At 39.9% G+C, this 20,755-nt stretch overlaps 1 long non-coding RNA gene across 1 annotated transcript; it reads left to right on the forward strand.

The window, feature by feature from the left end:
- The first annotated feature begins 2,291 nt into the window (after window positions 1-2,291).
- LOC143119607 (uncharacterized) lies at window positions 2,292-20,602 on the forward strand. The gene is made up of 3 exons (XR_012986309.1): window positions 2,292-2,394; window positions 3,961-4,174; window positions 20,347-20,602. It is a non-coding gene; the product is annotated as an uncharacterized LOC143119607 (long non-coding RNA).
- The last annotated feature ends 153 nt before the right edge of the window (window positions 20,603-20,755 follow it).

Consider the following 20,755-nt stretch of genomic DNA (forward strand, 5'->3'; position numbering starts at 1 on the left):
TATTTTTTTACTAAATCTGAAATGCAGTTCAAGTGTACATAAAAGTTAATGACCCATGGTGCTATGGTAATGATTTCATGTAGCTGAATGAATACGTCTGGAACAATGTGTGCATTTGAAAATCAACATGTCTTCATAGAATAAACAGTCGTGAGAAGCCATTGACACGTGTTTTGTTGTATACTTTTCAATCCCATCACAGATTGATTGGGATAAATGCTACAGAGCCACGCTCGCACCCGGGCGTGGTGGTAACACATACTTTCTGTTTGAATTTAAAATTATATCAGTATTGGATTTTAAGTGAGATAAGGTCAAAGACCCAAAGTCTGGCCTAGGGACAGAGGCAAAATAGTAAAAAACGCATATAAAATGTCTTATATTTTATAAAAAACAACATAATTGAACAATGATTTTTAGGTTCCCCTAAATATGTAGTAAGTGTGAAAAAAATAAAAAAGTAGAAATGTTTTTTATTTTTTTAAATATATGTCAAGGACAGAAAAAGTACCATAGTTGGAGAATCACCCAGGTGCGCAATCCGCCAAGTTCAACAGGTGTCAGAATGCTGTGTATTGACAGTCTAGCCCAGTGTTACTCATTGCGCGGCTCGTCAAGCTATAATTGGTGGCTCGCATGCAGCTTTGGCGAGATTTTGCCAAATTTGGTTTTACTCATTTTGAGTAGGCCTAAACTGTTCGCCAAAGGCCATCATCTTGATAAAAACAAAAGTAGGCTCTGATTTAGCCTAGTCTACTGTGTGACTTCAACAAGGTGATCTTTAGTTTCGTTCTGCTTACAGTATCTCAATGCCACTTGCAACGCCTTTGAATGCAGTCCGCTGCCCTGTTTACCGGCAATGCTACAGCGGACTTAAAGGGGTGGTTCAGGATTTTGGACATAAGACCTCATTTCCAAGTAAGCAAGTGTGATATTTATCAGTGGAGACCGTTTTCAACACGTTTCATCCAGTCCTTGTAATTGCAGAGTTCGCAGGTGCTAGGCTAGCGCAAGTCAACGGTATGTGCTAGCCTGCCACTAAAGACAGTCTTACCCACTCCAAAGTACACCTGAGGCAAATTCCAGACAATCGATGTAAATGTCTGTGTTGATAGAATAGTGTAAGAAATACAACTACCCTCGCATCGCGTTGCAATAGTTATACTTTGGTCCCTGAAGTTGGTAGTAGTCATTTTGCATCTCAGCAGCGGACTGATATTACCAAGGCTACTACTAAGTATCCCCATTGGAGTACGCTTTACTGTTTACTTTTCGGCGCAGTACTACTAACCGGAGCAAGTATAATTCCGTCGTGGTAAGAAACAAGTCCCTCAAAATGTAATGCGATCGATCGTTGAAATGCAAGGATAGAATAACGTTAGAAATAACAGTATCAATACAGACATTTACATCGATAGTCTGGCGTTATAATTTATTTGCCTCGGGTGTACTGTGGAGTGGATAAGACTGTTTTTAGTGGCAGGCTAGCACATACCGTTGACTTGCGCTAGCCTAGCACCTGCGAACTCTGCAATTAGAAGGACTGGATGAAACGTGTTGAAAACGGTCTCCACTGATAAATATCACACTTGCTTACTTGGAAATGAGGTCTTATGTCCAAAATCCTGAACCACCCCTTTAAACTGTCACCTTGTGGCGATAAGTTGTAAGACATTTCATGCAGCTGCGTGTTTTACGGAAAGCGCGAATGTGCTATGTGGCCGTTTCTAAATAAATAAAGCAAAGTACCCCATGCTCCGGTTCTTCCTGGGTCTAGTCTTTAGAGTTTTGCTGTTTTCCCTCAAGGCTAAAAGTCAAAAACACATAATCTGTCCCCTATATTAAAGACTTTTGAATCAAGAATGAACCAAGAACACATACTCATAAACTACATATTTTCTGAAAGCCTATGATCTCTCGATGTAGACATTTTGACTTGTCCCAACTTATTTTAGTTACATTACTTTGTTAAAGTAATTGAAATAGTTACACTAGCCTATTACATTTTAGATAGGGAAACTTGTAATAGTAACACATTAAATTTTTTGACAAACATACCATACAGTACATCACTGAGCATTGTTTCTTTAAAAGGTTTCTTGTGGCCTTTTCCTGCCCAGTTGAAAAGGCTAGCCAGGTTGTTGGTGAGGCCATTCTGCAGCATCCGCCTTACGGTCACTTCAGCAGTGTGCCCACCCACAAGAGTAAATGTAGATATCTGACAAGACATAATGAACCAACAAACAAACAGATGAAAAGAAACATTGCATGAATAATTATGTACCATATTAGCGAACTCATCTGTGTCACATAATGAGAAATGTGTTCCTTTTGTTTTCAAGGATTATTCCTACAATTACTGTGAGTGGTGTAGTGGATGGCTGGAAAGAAGAGGTATGTTCATAATAATTTAAATTGATGTAATGTAATGTTAGTTAAAGTTTTTTGGTAGTGCTCATTTAAGTACCATTTTTTGCTTCTCGAGCGGGTTTTCCTTGATGAGAGCTTCTGCCTGTTCAAACTCCTCTATTGTGTTGAGAGGCAGTTTGATGTTTGACGGGGAAGCTTCAGGGGTTGCCTGCCTCACTGTCTCTCTCCTTAGGGCCCTAATGTCACTCCCCAGCTTGCTGATTTATTTGTCTGTTTTCGTCCAGCACTTGCGACAACAGCTGTACCACTTTTGTTAATCCAATATCTGTCAATTTAAGTTACTTAATATTAGAAATATGTTTTCTTACTACTTTCACATTTTAGCTCATTCTGATGTATATGACTATGAATGTTTGTGTCTCCTTAACCCTTAAAGGAGTACCGTCACACCAGTGTGACGGGAATGTTGAGAAATGAACGTTCTAAAGAATATCTGGGTTCATTGAATTCAACATAGAATTTTAGAACCTTCAATTGTTGCGGAACTTAGAACGTTCAAAAACCTACACCTTTAAGGGTTAACTTACCACGCAACAGCTGTTGGTGTGGCTGACGTGCATCTATATTTGAAAATCACAAGGTGCATCGATTAGATTTTTTTCAAAAGTGTATCTAAGGAAGAGTTTGTGTAAAATTTACCTTGTGTAAAATGCCCTTCTTGATGTGAGTCTGCATGGTGTTTGAGAGAAAAGAAAAAGAGTAGAGTGTTAGAGGGCAAAGACTGACAGATACAGGCGTAGGGTGTCAATGTTTCAGTAGTGGACGGGTAGGAAGGGTTAGGCCTAAATTACCTCTTTGGGTGGTTGATGACCCAAATCGCCACTAATTTGATGTCTGCAAAGGAAAAAACACTTTAATACAGAATAAGATAATGGTACTGTTAGCATTTGAGTGTTACTAGAAATGGCCTTAAACAGTAAACACACAAATGTTTAGCCTATCCTACCTGGCCCAAAGTCAGTCGCTGGCCTTGCCGTTTTTCTAGGGGTTGGCTCATCCTCATCAGTGTCCTCACCTTGAAGCATAGGAAATGGCAGTTGAATTTCAGACTGGCCTAAATGGACAATCAGATATTTGTTTAATTCTGAAATATGTGTTATTGCTGTAGATCCGCACCTCCAATAGCCTCTCGTGGCAAGATCCAACTCCTGGCTGTAGCTGATGAGCCCGTCCTTTCAAGATTGCTACCTTGCTTGTAGCGTGGGTTTGCCCTTTGGAACAGTCATGGTAGTGGGTCAGCAACACCAGAAATATAAACAGAACACACTGAACAAACTTTTTTTTTGTATATATTTTGTGAGATTTTCGGTTTTGCTTAGACACGACAGAATTTTTTTTTACCTTCTTTTCCTCTTGTCCGGAATCTCAGCCTCTGACTGAATGTCTGTTGTTGCACAGTCAGGTTGCAAACACTTATCCAAATAGTCTTTGGCCTTACCATATGTTGCTGAAAGTGAATGACATGTGTTGACAATGTAACAAGTTGAATCTTAAAGAAATGTTTTAATGCAGTATGTTTCCTTACCACAGCCTACCAAGACCCTCACGTCATCAAAAACATCCCAGTTTTGACCTGGTGGAAGGTGGTTTAAAACGGCTTTTTGGAGCCGCCAGTGGTCATAGGAGCCAGGCCAGTAACACCTCCAGCTTTCCCCAGCCTCCTCGAGCCAGCTGGATGGCACTACGGCAGCGCCTTTGTCCGTGAACTCGACCACCTTCCACATCTGTGCCATCTGATAATAAGGTGAATGAATGAAACACTTGAAAAATAATAATATTTCTGAATGAATGAAACACTTGAAATAGAACAACAGTTCTGATGAGTTTTGAATGTGTGAAAAATAACCCTTAGAAATATATTTCCAGAATTTCCTATATTACAAGTATCTATCTATCTGTCTTAATCTACACACCAAAGTCACTATTGGTGTATATGCTGCAAGTGATCACTATGTTAAGTGATAGGTAAACTGCCTGTAACTAATCATAAACTAACATATTAGCTACCTAAGCCTAACTATCTTCAAAGGCTTGCTGGGCTCGAGGCAGATGCCCCCTCCCCAGGGTTACCTTTACATAAAAGACAAAAAAAAATAAAGAAAAATAAAGCACTTCGCAAGAAGAGTAGACGACGCTACTCAGCTGAACTACTCAGAGCATTCACAGCATTTTGTCAGATAGATAGATAGATAGATAGATAGATAGATGGATTTTTTGTTATTTTTATAGGCTATATGTTTTTTTTTTCTTTTTAAGGATTTTTTTCAGGATTATGAATTGGGGGTTGTTGAGGATTAGGAATTAGGATTGGTGAAGAAGAGGGATGGCAACAAAATAGTCTTGGTCTGGCAAAAGCACACATTTTCTTCGAACATCCTCAAGGTGCCCAACTTCAAGACTGTCTTTTAGCGTGTGGACCTGAAAACAGCCTATGTGAGGATGGGCAGGGATAAGTGAAATGTGAATCTCTGTAGCTAAATGTTCTGTAGATTATAAAAACTGAACCAGATGATTTCACAATGTTTTGGACCAGTGCAATCTCCTGTCCTATCGCTATACAGTTGTCCCCAGTCTTTGTTGACAGACAGAAGTCTTTTGTTAATGCCTTTCTGTACTGTTTGGCATTGCTGCCAAATCTCATTCTCTGTCTCCCTTGCGTTTGACAAGACTCGCCTTCTTTTACTCCAATAAGAGGCCATTTTTGTGTGTATTGGCCACTTTTGAAAAAGAAATTAGGCTGATACCTTTACTGTGAGCTTGAAATGGTCTTCAGTGTCCCATATACATGCAAATAGAAGGGTAAACAAACAAACAAAAACAAAACAAACACAAAATTAGTTTCAATGGCATAGTGTGGCAACGATTGACAATTACATTTAATATGACACAGTGAAATTAGGATGAATTTAAGTGTTAACATTAAATAACGTGATTTCTAGTTTTGTAATATATTAAAATGGTATTGCCCAAGTCCCTCCACGTCGAAAAAAGCCTATGCATTCTTATAAGGCCTATGCCAACAACGTATTTAATCAACTGTGCTCAGATTGGTTAAAAGCTAGAGGCTGCCTGTAATTCACTTCCGGTTCAATGCCTTTAAAACGGAGGGGGAGCGGCACAGCGCTTACTTAGATGCTGCGCCGCGGATTTGCCAGCTGGATGGATGAGGATGCTGTTGGTAGTGATGGGTAAATGAAGCCTCGAGCGCTACTCGGCACATTTCCCTAATGTGCCGAGTAATGTGTCAAAGCTTCGAAACATGGAAGATAAGGAAAACACAGCGACATCTGGTGGTTTGCAGAAAGCCCCGCAGTCACGGAGTAGTGAAAAGAATCCAACGTTCAACACAATGCCAAAGCTTGAAATGTTCTCATTCATTACATTAAAAGTGTTGCAAGAAATGTGCGTTTGTTTCAATTCAATACAATAAAATACGATTAGGCAACATAATCCCGTCACTCGTTATCACATGAAGATTGGTGTTTCCGTGGAGGCGTGAAATCATGTTATCCCAGTCAATGATCGATCCAATCGGTCTCCCATCCACTTAACGACCGCAGTAGACACTACTTAGCTTCTGAACCAGAACGAAGTATTATCAACCTCAACACGCTATGGACGAGAGTGAAAAGGAAACGACTAGGCGCCTAATTAAACCAAACCCTACATGGCCTGACATAGTTTGACGTTTCATGAATCAAACTTTCAATAAAAGGAAAATATTATGTCAGCCTGTTAGGCCTACATAGAAATTATTAGCCTGTATTGCTTTTAAATGACATGATTGAAGTTGAGACAAGATTGCAACGCAGACACGTTTTAATGTCATTGTTCTAAATGGCAAAGCTTTAGGCTAGGCCTAGGCTATTTCTTTATTTCTATGTGCATGATATTATGGATTATGGACATTTTCCGGAAAGAAAAGAACGTAAATTCACAAACAGAGAAAGCATCCTATATAAATCAGGGCTACCCACAAATTTCGCCTGGCTCTTGCAATACAACACAACTCATTCCGACACTAGAGCGGGTGCCCTGGTTCGCGCAATTCAAAGCCTTTGAATCAGATTCTGAAGCAGTCACGTGGGTGTGTGTCCCAAACGAAGCTTCAGACGTCACACTCACAAACCGAGGCCTCGTTTGTCATCAGTCACGTGATTTTTATGGAAACGACACAAGCCTCGAACCGGGGCTTCATCTGGCACGCCCCTTTCTGCTCGACACAAGCTCCGAAGCCTCGCTTCATTGGGCACATCACTAGCTGTTGGTGGTGGATGGATTTTCACGTGGCATAGCAAGGTTAGCAGAATTGTTTCCTAAGCGTAATATAAAAGATTGAGTCGCAGTATTTGGTACAATATTATGTAGAATGGACCGACATGTCCACGGGTCGATTTCCCGTAGCGAATTCCCTTTTAATGTCTTAAATTAATTTTTGTATCGTCAGATGAGCATGGGCTAACATTAGTTTCGACAGTTTCCCGGGGATTTAGTAAGGAACGCATCGCGCCATGCTGACATCACTCAATAACGTTCTCTCTTAGAAAGAAATTGTACTAAATATCAATATTATGGATGATATTCCTAGTAATATTGGTATAGTAATACCGTAGTATAGCAAACGGAACAAATTTGTAAACATGTAATCGGTCATATTTTATCGACAATTGCCTTGGGAAAAAACCTTGGACTGCGGTGTTAACTGCTGTAACGTTAACGTTAGCTAAACTGTCACGAACTTTGAATCAAACGATTCCTGGCTAAGTTGCCCGCTTATGCCTCGCGCATTTTCGCTGTATTAACGGACATTTATTCTTTAATGATAAGGTAGTACATGTAGGCCAACTATAACGTTAGCATGTTTTGATTAAAGTTCGTCAGCTAACGTTAATGTAGCCTAATAGCCAATCATAGCATTCTATATCCCAAGGGGAAATTCAAGGTCTCAATTCTAGTAGTGCTATTAACTTGATACACAAAATACCCGTCGGAAATGTAACTTAACGTTATGCCTTCAATAGTTAACTTGACTTATATATTCATGACATTTATTTACATGTCATGTGTTATGTTGCAATGCTAGTGGCAAGGGCGCGGGAAGGTGGGTGCTGAGGGTGCTGCAGCACCCCTTGCTTTTTGTCAATAGGCTTACAAATTCGCAGTTTGTCATTATATTTGTTGGCAAATAGGCAAATAGCAAAAATGGTTATGGATAGCTTTGAATATAGCTATCCATAGTCAAGATTAAACGTTATAATCTAGCTATAGAAGTGAAAGTGACGTGACTCGCTGAGGAGAGATGTTGCAAGCAAAGATTCTAGAGCGGAGCAAGATAGATCAGCAGGCAAACTAACTTAGCTAACGTTATATTATCACCATTTTTCTACCTAGGCTATAAGTTAACTAGAGATGTCCGATAATATCGGCCCACCGATATTATCGGCCCGATATTAGCATAAAAATTTAATATCTGTTAATATCGTTATCGGATTTTTTTTGCCTTAAAACCGATAAAATAATGCTTGCGTTACACCCAAATAGTGCCTATGCGCTCCTGAAGCGTTTACCGGCGCACAGATGATGACCTCATCAAGCTGCGTCTTGAAGCATACAAACAAGCGTGGATGGCTGCAGTAACAAACTTGCTCGCTCTGTTTCAACATTATGTCTGTGGTTTGGAATTGGCCGTGGCCGTCGTAGCCCTTTGAGTTGGCCGTGACGCCCCTTTGAAAATCAGAGGTTTACAGGCCACGGTGGCCTTGGTGCCCCCTTCTTTAAATATTCTGCTTTGCGTCCTACTAATAGCGATATATATTTAGCCTATGGCCAAATTACGCAGTGGAGAAAGTGACAGCGCAAGAAAGTGCGTCCAAATTAACCCATTCTTCTCAGTTGAACTACTCGCGAAGTAGCCTACTCATCACACAGACATCACAAGTATCACATGAAAGAGCTTTTTCTCAGCTTTTAAACGATGTTAGCCGCTAACTGCTGTGGTGAACGGTTGGCGAGAAAAGTAAATAATATCATTCAATCATAACTGAAGGTTTTGCGTCCATCTCCCTACCCATTCATCTCGGTGGAATACTTCACGAACCCTTCGTTTAACATATGACAAACCATATATCAGAATAAACAGCAGACCTTACCGAACAGAAAGGTGTAAAGCAGTCCCCTGTACAGTTAGCCGTTCCAGACTAATCCCGTTTTGAATTTGCAGTAAATTTCAACATACACGGATGTCTCCAAACTTGGGATTTAAGTTTTACACTGTGTTTAAATTGTTCCACATTATTTCATAACGGGCCAAATACAAAACATATTACAAATGTCGCCTAGATATCGGTAAATCAGAGGACAGCTGACTGTAAGAGTTTGTGAAAGTAGCCTTAATGATCACAAAATGCTAAGCATGCATCTAGGCTATTTGAGTTTCTTAAAGCTGAGCTGTGCTTAAATTGTTCAATACATGATTTCATAACAGGCCAAATATAAAATAAATGTTAAATATAGCCTAGATATCTGAAAATATTAGATGATCAGATGATTTACAGTTATATGTAATATGTCATGTTTTATGTTTTTGTATACAGTGATGCAGGTCTACTGCAGTGAATACAACTTTGATCATTTTTATAGCCTACTACTGTATAGTTAACTTTGGCCTTGGTGCCCTGACATGTGGCCTTTGTGCCCCCCACCAAATAAGCCCAACTGAAGGCCAAGTGGCCTTGCCCCTAAAATGGTGAAATTCCAAGCCTGATTGTGGGTATGGCCCGTTATGTACTTCACCTCAAACCTTTTTTGTAGCTCAAACAAATGTTTTCAAAATTGTGCAGTATAGTTGCTTGCCACATTGTAATTGACTCATATTTGTGCATTCATTCAATTAAGGTGATTGAGTTTTAGTTAAAGAAACAGTTCATGAAGCATCCTACAAATGCAGGCTCATTTAACATAGAAAAAGGGTAGCCTGTCATACACTATGCCTGTTATTTTAGTTGGCTTTACATTCTGCTATGTTGCACATAGTTGTTCAGGTACAATGTTTTATCATTTGTGAAGAAGTCAAATTTGCCCTATTTGTTGTGGGCATTGTCAATATTATCTCAGGGAGAGTGTAATCCAAACTGTTGTTTGAGACAATTACAAAAATAAAAAATAAACATGGCACTTTTTCCCTAAATTAAGTTGAAGTATTTTTCTTATTTTGCACAGACAATGTTAACATTTGGAAAGCCTTGTTGCATTCAAGAATGCATCCAGTGGGGCATCACAATAACATTAAGCATGTTGTGTTAATTCCACAACAGGAGATATGTACTGTTACCTAAATTAGTTTTGAGGAAAAATAACCCACATATCGACATCGGTATCGGCTGATATCGGAATCGAAATTTGAGAGTTGGACAATATCGGCATATCGGATATCGGCAAAAAAGCCAATATCGGACATCCCTAAAGTTAACCCTTTGTTCACGGCCTGCTTAAACACAGCGCATAAGATAGGCTATCAATCACTAGGTCGAGATTTTACTCAAGCGTCTGATGTTCATAACTTAAATAAATGCAAATGGTAGGCCTAGGCTAAACACAACCAGTCAAAAACTCCCAAATTGTCCTGCTTGCCTATGTAAAATGTATATGACCACAGAAGTTCGTTTTCAAAAATCATTAGCCTATTTACAGGCTGCAGCCAACTTAAAACACGTCCAGATAAATCTAACCGTTGAACTTAATTTGTGCAGTATTGAAAACAATTTGCTTGATTTATAAAATAGCTGTAGTCGTATTATTTAGGCCTACTCATCTAGGCCTACTGTAAACCCTCAAATTATGGCAAGGTTTTTTTTTTTTTTTACTTATAGGCCGCGTAAGCACATGCCTTTATTTAATTAAGCTTTAGGCCTATTTACTTTGTATTAGGCCTATAGGGTGCGCAATTGTGCATCTTAAGCCTCTCGCAAGCTCAAAAGCAGCACGCAACTGAGCTTGAGAGCGACGTGAGACCCGTGGTGTAAATATTAACTTTCAGTGTTTTACGATGTCTTTGTAAATTAGGCCTACGTTTAATTAAAAAGTGTTTCTTGCGTGCGTTCATTCTCTCATTCCCTCTCCAAAATGTTCCTGTTCTAGGCTGACCAAGTGCATGAACCCAGCATCGGTGCGCACGTCACATCACAATTGAGACAATAGGTTGACCATATTGTACAACTGCAAAGCCTTATCATAGGCATGTTACATTCATGACATGAAAAATGGAACTTATAGAACGAAAATGACAAATTAGGCAGTCGGCTAAACATTTTAAACTTGCGCAAAACTGATGAACCCAGCATCGGTGCGTCGCATACATTAAAACAAATTGAAGCAACACTGACCACAAAACCTTTCCATAGGCATGCAACGTTTAGGACATAAGAAGTGGAATATGAACGCATTTCATCACACCTGACAATTAAGCGGAGCTGTGGCTGTTCGCGATTTGACTGATTCTTGAGCTTCAGCGCAGTGTTGTCTTGCATGCGCGTCTTTTTAATTAGATGGTGAGCGTAAACGAAGGAAAGCCCTCTAATCGGACGGGCAAGACTGACAAGTAGACGGGCCTAGGCCCGTCCGTGGCTACGCGTAGGCCTATATGTCAAACAGATGCTTTCTCTTCGACCTCCACAAATTAAGCTATAGGCCTACAGTTAATTCCTTAGCCGTTTGAATAAATTTGCGTTTGCGATTGACAACGCGACAGACAACGTTGTGATAAATAGGCTATAGCCTAATACTAACTTTGTTCAAAATAGATACAATCAAGTTGACTTTGCAAAGTTGTGTAGGCTACCGCGCCAGTTGAAGTCTGCATGAACAGTTATTGCACAAGCCACCGTTTTGATTTGCTTAGGGGAGATGCAGGTTGAACCCGTTTGAGGGAGAGAGGCGCGGAGAGAGAATGTGTGCTGTAGCCTACACAGCGCACATCTCTATGAAATAGTAGCCTAGGCTATCAAGGCTAATCCATATTTTAAATAAGCAATCATGGAGACAATAAGTTAATAGGCTATATACAGATATTGTGAGTAGGCCTAGGCCTAATGCAGGAATGGACGTTACAGTTATTCAGTAACTGTAACGAATTAATAAAATTTAAATTTACCTTTAGACTAGGCCTACTTCGTTTCCCAATAAAGTAACGACATTACATTAACGACGCTATATCCCAAACATAGGCCTATTGAACAAGTAGCCTAAGTTTAGTTTTGGTGGATGATGGACAGATGTCAGTGCCCTAGCCTAATTTACCCTCGGAAATAATTCGACATTGTCTTTATACAATATATTTAACTGGTCTAGACATGGTGTGGTCTATTGGGTTTCTCGTAATTTCAACATACAGCTTTAAATAACAAATATTGATAACATTTTAGGATCAGCGCCATAGGATTCCCACGGTAGCCAGCATCTGTGACGACACCTGAGCTTATTAAAATGGCGCCCATAGAGTCATAGAACGTACTTCAACATATCCAACGTATTTTCCAGCCAGTAATCCATCTTGCGCGTAGCGCTCTAGAATCTTTGGTTGCAAGCAGGCTAGTTGACTTCGAGAAAAGAATATTAGGCTACAGAAAAGAATACAGGATTTTTTTCTCTCCCGGCAGTAAAGACAGTAGATTCAGTGTTTAAAATGTAAATGCAAACTAAAGGTAGGCTAACTATGCATATGAACATCCAGAGGCTGATCTGTCAAAAATGATGATCAAGATGGTTTTATTGTTGCTGTCATTATTACCACAAACACGAATTGATAACGAAACCATGGCGATCGTGGGTTATATCTTGCCTGCTTATTAGGCCATGCACCTTTTAGAACTCCGTGTAGCATGCATAGCCTACTGCCAGTTTCTATACCATCACCAACTAGTTCGCACTTTGGATATATCGTTGGATTGTGAAAAGCCCAATTTCGAATACCAAACGACAACAGATGAGGTAGGATGCATCTTTTGCAATTAGTCTTTGGCAAGCCCACGACCTCACGTACGGCTCAGTTTCTGTTAGTGTCAGACAATGTGGCTGATCTAGCCCAAATCCACGAATTTCGTGTTGGTGAGACCTGTTGCCAATCAGTAGACATGTCATCTCGAGTTCCACGACAGCTTAGCTAGTGCCACCGAAATATGACACTGAAATCCTTTCACTATTGAAGTCGCTCAGATAGAAACCGCTGTAATTGGTGGTTAGGACACTTTTGCTGTGGAGTGGAGACGCCATAAGTTAGGCTACTCAGAAATTGTTTGCCATTGTAGGTCATTGCAGCCTAATTATATTTTCAAGCCAAACATCTCTGGTGTGGTTTTGACAATCAGAAAAGCAATATACTGAAATAGTTTAATGATGTAAAGTCAAGTGCGCTTCTATGGGTCTGGTGTGTGTGCGCATAGTTTTTATTGATGAGTCGGAGTGGAAAGTGCTGCGCATAGTTGCAGTGGAAGTGGCTGTTCTCGCTCTTAGGTCTACCAGAGGGTCTACTCATACACGGCACTGAAATGGCGTATTTAGCTGTCTAAATTCGAATCATATCATGCTAGGGGAGAAATCGTCGGACATCCATTATTTTGTTATTCAGCACCCCTGGTCAAAAATATGTTCCCGCGCGCCTGGCTAGTGGACTGTAACGTTAACTTTGTTGCATTGCTAGTGGACTGTAACGTTAACTTTTAACGTTAGATATTAGCAGCTAACGTTAAGTCTAATCAACTTCGAGTTAACGTTTGCCATAGCTGATGGCGTTGGTAAAAAATAGCCCATATTCGTCGTAAATGTACAACATTTACGTTATTCATGACATTATCTACATGTCGTGTTATTGGATAACGTTAACGAGAGGTGAAGTTGTTGACATTATCAATGGAGATCAAAGGTGCTCGCGCAGCAAATGTTCTAGGTTGTTGCCGTTGGCTAATAATGTTAGCATGCTAGCGTTAACGTTAGCACACTAAAGTGACTTTTTAACATTGTAGTCACTATCATTACACTTAAACTTACCTTTTCAACAGCTCAATGAAGGAAACAATTGCTTAAACTATTTAACGCTATCTAATCTATCTATTTAATACTATACGCTAATTTATCTAAATTAATCTAAAACTCTATCTATATACAACAAAGATTACACTGTGATTAATAGTTAACAATTCACCATATTCACACGGCGGCCATCTTTCTATGACGTCATGCTCAGGGTGGGAATCCTCTGGGGGAGTCCAAACAAATAGCTCAAAAACTGTCAGCTGTCCGGTGTTTGTGATTAGCCCAATTATGGCAAGATGGTCCAAAAACGTAACCGATCTACCAGCCTTGACATGCCAAGAAATCGAAACATGGACAGATGAACAGATCAGCACCTCTAAATGAATTAAGAAAAAAGGATAGGCTACAGCAACTGGATTGAACGTTATATCCACGATGTTAAAGGTAAGACGATAAGGCTAACTGCTAACTTAATACCACTTTATTAACTGGGTTGCACCGATAAACCTGTATTAAGGCACGGCCTTGTCTATCATTTCTGTTCAGAACAACTCAGGCTTGCATTTAAACCAGCCTGATTTTAGTAGCCATGAGACCTTTTCACATACTATTGAATTTTGAGCTCTACGTAACGTAGCTTCTAAGTGTTATCGTTAGCCTTAAACTGCCGACAGATTCGAGATGTTCTTCTTGTATCACAGTAGAATACTCTGTTAGCCGGTCAGGCTGTCTTCCTAACTAAACTAGGCTATAGTTTATGTTTTTTTTTTGTGCAACCCACGTCGTAGCTTAACCCTTAAAGGTGTAGGTTTTTGAACATTCTAAGTTCCGCAACAATTGAAGGTTCTAAAATTCTATGTTGAATTCAATGAACCCAGATATTCTTTAGAATGTTAATTTCCCAACATTCCCGTCACACTCCTTTAAGGGTTAATTTATCTCCCTGTTTATCCTTTCATTTTATTGGCTTATTTTCGCAGAGATTTAACAAAGGCGAAGTTATCTACTAATGCAAGTTATGTTCTGCTTTCAGTCAGGGTTGAGGAGGGTGGGACTAATGCCAATATTGTCAGGGTCAGGGCGAAGGCATACCCCAGTATGTTTAAAAATGAGCCAGCTTACAGGGTACAGGCTAATGATGTCAAATTAGCATACCCCAAACTTGGCACATCCCTTCTTGAGAATTAGGCCTAGGGTCCAAACCTGTCACTCTTACAAATTAACAAGGTCAAATCCAACAAGACCTACAGTTGTCACAGTTGAGTAAAAAAAGATTATGGCCATGGCCTACTTGAAATCAAATGCCCAAACCAAGAGATTCAAACTGCTCATACCTGAGAAGAACAGTGGATAGAACCTTCTCCTTCAAGCATGGCCATGAATATCACTCACAAGTCATTGGACAGATGGCTCTTACAGGAGCAAAATGGTTTAATTTTTTTTTGTAATGTGCCAGGAGGATTACTATCTGGAGAGAGTGCACTTTGATGCTGTCTTATTAAGTGGCCACAGCCCCATTGTTATGTACATAAACTTTATCATTAAAAATGTATTTCTTCATCTGTAGCTACTGTGTTCACCTTATTGATGTCCATGTTGTAAGCTAATGTAGCATCAACATTTTGCCAAAGTTTAAATGCATTACAAGTAAAATAACTACATTGTGTTGCTTTAGAATCTATTCAGTTTATTTAATTTCCAGTTAAGAATGTGAAATGTCATGACTGACATAACTCCATGCCTAAAAAACATGCCCTCTGCCGTTGGCTGAAGGGACAAGAACAATGATCTGTGTCTCAGTCCTATAAAAAATATATAAGTATAGAATAGAAGAAAATAGAAAATCGACGCCTTTTATTTTTACTGTACAATACAGAGATCAGCACAATGTTAATGCACAAGGAAAATAAATTACTGTATGAGATTTTGTGTCCAAAGTATTGCTAATACTGTAGAAAGTACTATAGTAACAACACTGTAGAAAAAGACTTCATGTTTGATAATTATTCACCCGAAATCCAGTGTAGAATGTCAAGAACTTTGAATCATTTTTGCTTCAAGCTGAAACAGGATGCCTTGAGGATGGTATTCTCCTGCGTAAGGCGGGCGATCTCCTTCCGTGCTGCTTCTAGCTGCTCTTCCAGTGACCGAGAGTTCAGCATAGTCATGGTCAGAGTGAGGTGCTGGCTTAACAACTTGGTCTGCACTATAGGAGACAATGACAAATCAAAAACGTTCAGTTCCAACTGCATGTGTATCACGTAAGTTGTATAGTATACCATGTAATCTACTACAGTGAATTTGTTTCATTAATGGAGATTACATGTTATACCCTGCTGCTACACATAGCCTATGTCTTATGCAGCAGCTGTGTGATATTTTGCAAGATGGACATAGGAAATATACTTTATAAGTGTCTTACCCAGTGTCAACTCCAGCCAGGTCTAAGCTTACACTGGCATCTTCTGTCTCTCCAGCAGGTTCATTGCTGTGTATGTAATAATAAAACATTAGTTCTTGCACAACTGAATAAATCAACTCTTTGTGACAGACCTAGGCTAAACATGACATTAGGAGACGTGTGAAACAATTTTCACTAACTGACCTCTCTCCCTCTAATTCGCATTGGTCTTTTATGAGTCGTTTTTGTCCAAGCGAACAGGACACTTCCTGGCAGGAGGCACGTTTTTCCAGCCTCATCATGGTGCACAAAACACTGCTCAGTGAAATGTTTGGCACAAACTTTTGTGTTGGACGTAACGTTAATCTCCACGAACAACAAACAGCCTGCCCGTTAGCTGCAGTTAGCCTACATACAGTGACCAGGGCTTTCCCTGAAGTCAGCAAAAGACAAGCTTACTGCTTGAGACGTGGCATTTCTATCAAGGCATCATCGTAACGTTACCATACATAAACAAAACGACATCATGTTTGCGTTTGATCTAACAAGTAGCATGATAACGTTACACAGTGGCTATCTTTATAACTAACATTAGCCTGAGGTTAAGCTAACCGGTTGGCTATATAGATAATTATGCACTTACCTGGAAAAATTTACCGATGTCTCTTCTAATTTTTGAAATCCACTCTCTCTTCAATCTGGTGTCTGTCAGGAACCGGTGGAACGAACGTGTTTTGTCTTTTTCCCGTCTTTTGTAGTAGGAATTACACCCAGGCACACAGCATATTCGTAACTGATACAAACACAACCGTACAGAACTCGAACTTCCCACCCTGAGCATGACGTCAAAACAAGATGGCCGCCGTGTGAATATGGTGAATATAAACAAACAAATATATATACAAAATCTATTCTACCTATCTTCTATTCTAAGCTAAAGTTAATATTAATATAAAAACAAATCAATCTAAATATCGCTTATGTATCGCTAAAAATGCTGTGTCTTGTCTGTCTTGTCTATCACCACCAACGTCTGCGCAGATTGTTGGTAGCTGGGGCTATTATAGTAGCGGCTGGTTGGCAAGCACGCGACTTTTAGATGTGCAGTATTCTGTTAAATAATCTGATAAGTGAAGTGCTCACATGGCACTGAACTCTTCAATTTACCCCCACATTTCGCTGAATTGTAACGGGCTACTCCTCTGCGTTTGCTAACTAAGTGGGTTAGGTTGACCTAGCACCTAAGCAATGGAAGGCAATACCATCAAATGCATTACAACCATTTTGTTCAGTAAATATCTTTCTTATTCCAGAGGTGAGGAAAATGACTTGCCTCTTTCATGCATCTCCTTTGTCCATCTCCTGTGTTCGGCGAATGTCATTTGAAATCACTCTTCAGGTCGTGATGTGATTAGAAAATGCATAAATTAACCTTCATAGTTCTTTTCAATTGAGACTCATTCAGTTCATATTTTTTAACCCTCATAGGGTGTTTGTTTTTTTGTTACACAGGAGGTGCTGCTGGGTCTGGTGGACCCATTGCATTTTAGGCCTTTTAATTCAACATAATCAAACTTTTTTTTTTTTAAATACTCACTAGATGGTTACTTCATCCCAATTGCAAGTAATATAAACAACACATATGTTAAATGGGTTGCCTTTACCTTTGTTAAATCACAATTATGAATAGAATTGCCACTCATTTTTGTTTTTTTTTTGTATTAAAATATAACAAAATAAGGAAATGCATCATAAAACAGGCATAACTGGAAAATAATGAACAATTGTACAAATGAAGCAAGTTTTATTTATTTGAATTTCATCAGAAATGGAACATACTCAATAACATCTGTCTGAACAACACATTGAAGCCATTGAACACGGCAATTTTATACCAGACTATACCACACATGAGGGGCAGAGTCTAATATGTATTTTTGATAGGGGATGGCATAAAAGGGGAAAAAAAGAATTGATGTCTTGTGCATGAGTGACTGCCAAGTGTGTAGGTCCTGGTAGCATCCAAATCACATTGGCAGCCATGCAGTGGGGTTCATTTCTTGATCATTTCAATTCTACCATTTTTTGACATCCATATGTTGTCCTTTGCAAGCTGCTGGCGGTCTAGTCCAATGTCCGGCTGCTCAATGGCTGGTTCTATGGCTGGCTGCTCAACGGCTGGTCCTGCGGCTTGCTGCTCATCGGCTGGTCCTGGGGCTGGCTGCTGGTGGGCTGGTCGTGAGGTTTGCTTGCGTTTCGGAGCTGGCTGACAACCTGGTCCTATGGCTTGCTGCTTATTTGACCGGTCCTGGCCTGGCTGCTGGCGGGCTGGTCCTGAGGTTCTCTTGCGTTTCGATGTAGGCTGATGGAGTAGTCCTACAGCTAGCTGCTCACAGGTTGGTCCTGGGGCTGGCTGCTTGCGGGCTGGTCCTTGCTCCTCACGGGATGGTCCTGGGGCTAGCTGCTTGCGGGCTGGTCCCGGCTGCTCACGGGATGGTCCTGGGGTTTGCTGCTTGCGGGCTGGTCCTGGCTGATCACGGGATTGTCCTGGGGCTGGCTGCTTGCGGGCTGGTCCCGGCTGCTCACAGGCTGGTCCTGGCTGCTTGCAGCTGGTCCTGGCTGCTCATGGGATGGTCCTAGGGCTGGCTGCTTGCGGGCTGGTCCCGGCTGCTCACAGGCTGGTCCTGGCTGCTTGCGGCTGGTCCTGGCTGCTCATGGGATGGTCCTGGGGCTGGCTGCTCGCAGGCTTGTCCTGGCTGCTGAAGGGCTAGTCCTGAGGCTCTTTTACGTTTCGGAGCTGGCTGATGCTTATCCTCTTCAAACTCCGTGTCGGACTCGGACTTGGAATTTTCAGAAATGTTATCCTCATTTCTTTGAAACTATTTCACCAACAAAACCCACACACACACACAGGACCTGATTTCCACACTTTAACTAGTTCCGGGTCCAGTGGACCCGAACATCCTGTGTGTAATATAAATGTGAAGGGGGGGTATGCAGGGGGGGTTCATTGAAAATGTTTTCTGATTTATGTTCCTCATAGAAAATGAGCCAAGGCCAATGAATCTTAGTTTAAAAAAATAATTATTTGTATCATTTTTATTAAGCTAAAAAGTAAAAACGGGTCCCACAGACCCGAACACCTTATAAGGGTTAAGGCGAGACACGGCAGGTGAAAACATCGTTTTTTCATGCACTGGTCAATTTTGAGATTTTGGGCTAATTTGCTACATTAGCATGTATTCTTTCACACTTCTACAACAACAAAGCCCGATTTACACATTTAGGTGTTTATTTCATTACATTTTGTCTACTCGCGCCTGTATATTTCTCCTAAATTCACCAAAAGTTAGTCTTCTAACGTTCCATGCTCTACCGCGACCGTGCTACAAAACATAACATGTGTAGTACCGTTGGAAAGCTCTGTTTTTCCTGCATGACGTTGTGCTATCCAAATATGGACACTTCCTTTGTAACCGCAAACAATAGCGAAAGTTCAAAGGCGAGTCTAGGCTGAGAACGGAATCTCTTGGCTGTGTTCCAAGGCTGTTTTCTCAAATTGAGTTTTTCTCATTTTCCAGTAGAAACATCTCAGCCTATGTACACCAAACTTTCTAGATATACACTTAGCAGTGTTCTGAAGATATTTACAGAGGGATTTGTTAATAAATCATTTCTGGCCTGATTTATGTGACATTTTATTCAAAAATATATGGCAAAAATCGTTTTTTTAAGGCTATGGACAGTATATTCTGATTTCCTAGGTAATGAAAGCAGATATCCTGAAATCCCTCTGTAATTTTATTTTTATCTTGTATGCAAACAAAATGAAAAAATAATTTTGTACCTGGCTTTATCATATGTTCAGATCTATCTACCGAAAATATATGCAAATTTGCACATATTTAATGAGATAATGCCTAATTTGCATAATTAAACATTCGAATTTCAAAAACTTGTAATACATTTTTTGTTCATACTTGTGTAAGTAATCAACTGAGGAAGTTTCATGGTGATGTCTATTATTTTAACATTTTACCCTATTCACCTGTAGTGTCTCGCCTTAAATGAAGAAAGACAGTGAGTGCTTCTGGTTTCTCTCTTCAAATAAACTAGGACTGCAGCTATGAGTCTTTTTGGAATCGAGTATGCTAGTGATTATTTCATCGAATAACAAAATATGTATGTATTTCTTAAAATATATTTTGCAAATTGATTAATATGCACAATAAATGTCAAGCTGTAAAGCCCTAGTCACTTCAAAGTAAATTTATTTATTTTATGTATATTTGTGCATCTGCAGCATCTACCTTTCCTACCAAATTACCTCATTTACAAAAAATAATTGCAGTTTTCACAGTGCAGTTATTCTACAATACAGTGCAGTACTTAAGTATTTTCATGTCGTAAGTCAATACAGAATTTCTGCAGTAAAGTACAGCAGGCTACAATAGAGCGCAATGCAGTTTTGACGTCCTTGTCTTTTCTAGATTTGAAATGATCTCAAAACTTTGGACATCTGCTGCCTTTTACGGATGGTTTCTTTGGTGTAATCACGCCAACTTACTTCTGAAAGTGGTGTGCGCGTTGGTAATAACGGTCCGTGTGAAACAATAACCCCTGAGCTGAGCAGGCCACATCGCAAGTGATGGAAATTAAGCGAAGCTTCGAGGCAGATCATTTTCATCAATCATTTTTTGTAATTTAATAATTTTGAGTTACTCAAGTAATCAATTCAGCCCTAAAATAAACCTTTAACAATCCCTTTCATAATCAGCTTTCCATCACTACCATCTCCAGTTGTTGTGGAAATTCTGTTACCTATTTCAATCACAACTAACAAGCTGGACCTAAATTGATTCTGAGTCTGAACTAGAGCTAGATCAAGTTATTATGTCA

The sequence above is a fragment of the Alosa pseudoharengus genome, unplaced genomic scaffold, assembly GCF_046254945.1.
Source record: "Alosa pseudoharengus isolate Yale_2024_CS ecotype anadromous, Long Island Sound unplaced genomic scaffold, YU_APseudo_1.1 YU_APseudo_1.1_scf_12, whole genome shotgun sequence".
NCBI classification, from domain to species: Eukaryota; Metazoa; Chordata; class Actinopteri; order Clupeiformes; family Clupeidae; genus Alosa; species Alosa pseudoharengus.